This window comes from Capricornis sumatraensis, chromosome 11 (assembly GCF_032405125.1).
Source record: "Capricornis sumatraensis isolate serow.1 chromosome 11, serow.2, whole genome shotgun sequence".
Taxonomy (NCBI): Eukaryota; Metazoa; Chordata; class Mammalia; order Artiodactyla; family Bovidae; genus Capricornis; species Capricornis sumatraensis.
In genome coordinates this window covers 16,187,772-16,190,326 of record NC_091079.1, presented here as the reverse complement: position 1 = coordinate 16,190,326, position 2,555 = coordinate 16,187,772, and the positions used below count along the sequence as shown (strand labels likewise).

The window sequence follows — 2,555 nt, the reverse complement described above, 5'->3', positions numbered from 1 at the left end:
CTAGAAGAGTTTGAACATGATAAATGTTAGCTCATTTCTAAAGTTTTGGTAGAATTTGCCTGTGAAGTCATTTGGCCCTTGGCTTTCCTTTGAGGAAGATTCTTGATTATAGTTTCTCAACTGCACATGAAACATTCTCTAGGATAGAATATATCTTGGGTCGACAATTCAAGCCTCAGTAATTTTTTTTTTAATTGAAATCATTTTTTTAATTTAAATTTATTTATTTTAATTGGAGGCTAATTACTTTACAATATTGTATAAATATTTTCTGAACACAGCACTGCAAGATTAGATATCAACTATAGGAATTAAAAACTATTAAAAAAAACACATACGCACATGGAGATTAAACAACATGATTATGAATAGTCAACAGATCATTAAGAAAATTAAAATATGCCTAGGAACAAATGACAATGAAGGGATGACAACTCAAAACCTATGGGATCCGCCATTCTGTGGATTCCTGATATGCGAGAGCATCTGGGAGTTTCAGGAGGGAGAGGACCAGGAAGACCTAACCTAGGTTCTTTGGATTTGAGCCTTCATATTTTTAACTCAAGATTTCAAAATGCATCATGATTCCTGTCCTTTGGATTGTAAAGTTTATATAGATAATCTTGGAAACAATGGTAAAAAGGCAGAATTAGAATGATATTTTGGCTATTATGGACCACTCTGAATTGTGTGCTTTGCTAGAAACCCTCCCAGGTTTGCTTTTGTTGAATCTGAAGATCCCCAAGATGCAGCTGTTGCTGTCCGAGAGCTAGATGGAAGAATCCTAGGTGGATGCCAAGTAAGAGTGGAATTGTCAAATGGTGAAAAGAGAAGTCAAAATTGTGGCCCACCTCCTTCTTGGGGTCATTGCCCTCGAGATGATTATTGGAGGAAGAGTCCCCCACATTGACACAGATCTCCAAGTTGGAGAAGCTCCTCCCACAGCTGGAGCAGGTCCCTTTCTAGAGATAGAAGAGAGAGATCATTGTCCTGTAGAGAAATCACAAGCCCTCCCGATCTTTCTCTAGGTCTCAGTAAGCAAATGAAAGGTAATAAAAGACCAGTTTGCAAGCCGAGTGGTGTACAGGGAATAAATTCATCTGACAGAAGTATGTACGGAAAAACAAAATTTTTTTGAGACTTCGTAAGCTTAATGCATTTTCAAAATGTTTTAGCTGTTCAGATTTGTTTGTTGGAACCGTGACACAAAAGGTATAATTCTCTATTGTTTCCATTGGATCATATGAAGCATGTAATATAAATAATTGTTACTTTACAATGTTTCCTCAAGTAAAACTGAATTTGCTTTGAATTTTAGTCTTGCATAGACTGATAATAAACCTCTAACTCCTGACAGGCTAAAGTTGATGTTTAACACTATGGAAACAAAAATTGTCAAAAACTGGAATATTTTTTCAACATAGCTAGGATATAGTATGCAGATGTAGTTAAACAGTTTTTAAAAGCTGTTGTGAACACAAAGCCAGCCAGAAAAATTAGAGCTGCACCCTTAAGATAGATTAAAGGTTTTTAAGTTCTACTAGTCTTCACACTTGACAAAAGGTTGTACAGTTTGTGTAGAATCTAAGAAGTTTCAAGGAAGTTAGTTTACCTTTGCTTTAGGTTTTAAGTTCCTTTTGTGATTACTGAATATGAATACATAGCTGTTTGTAATTTTCTTTATTTGGAAATTTAAGACTACTCAAGATACCAAATGCCCTTCCATTTTAAGGGCGCAATGTAGAGCTGGACTGAGTTACTGTGCAAGATTCTTTTTTCATGCTGTCATTTGTAATATATTTTGTGAGAATCCTTGGTATTAAAGTCTTGGTTACAAATTGGGTTTTAACCTGAAAGCCTGTTTTTCCTTGCAAAACTAAAATCTGAGGTTGATACCAAGTCTAGATGTAAATTTCCTATTGAAAGTCATACTTATATTTTCACATAAAGTGCTTTTGAAAATAAAATATAAGCATAACTGTAATAGCTGAACCCACTATTACCATAGTTCTTGTCCCACAGAAGGCAGTTGGTTACAGAAATCTTCTTTTTTTTTTTTTTTTTTAAGAAAAACATTTGAGGCTCTAGAAGTGAAGGGACTTTCTGGTTGTCCATTTAAGTGATGCTATGTTTTTAGGAGCCAAAGCTAGTTTAAAGTCCATGATATTCAGTGACCAACATTTTATAGTATAGCCACCTGATATATTATAATCCAAAGTTGACAGTAAATATATATATATATATATATATATATATATATATATATATATTACTAGCATGAAAACGTTCCACAGAGTTTTAAAACTTGGTTCCATTTTATATAATTTGAGGTGTTGCAAGGAGATTCTAAATTGATCCATCATTATATGAAATTCACTATATCAGTTCAAATGTAACATTGCAGAATTGAAATATGGAGGCATGCATAATCTTCCATAGATATCTAGAGGAGCTGTAATTTCAAATATCTGTGCAATTGGATTAAATCACAAGGCTACATTAAAAAAAAGAAGAAGAAGAAGACAAAACAAACAAACAAACAAAAAACTATGGGA

General features: G+C 33.7%; 1 pseudogene; it reads left to right on the top strand.

The window, feature by feature from the left end:
• The first annotated feature begins 574 nt into the window (after window positions 1-574).
• LOC138088726 (serine/arginine-rich splicing factor 3 pseudogene) lies at window positions 575-1,038 on the top strand (annotated as a pseudogene).
• The last annotated feature ends 1,517 nt before the right edge of the window (window positions 1,039-2,555 follow it).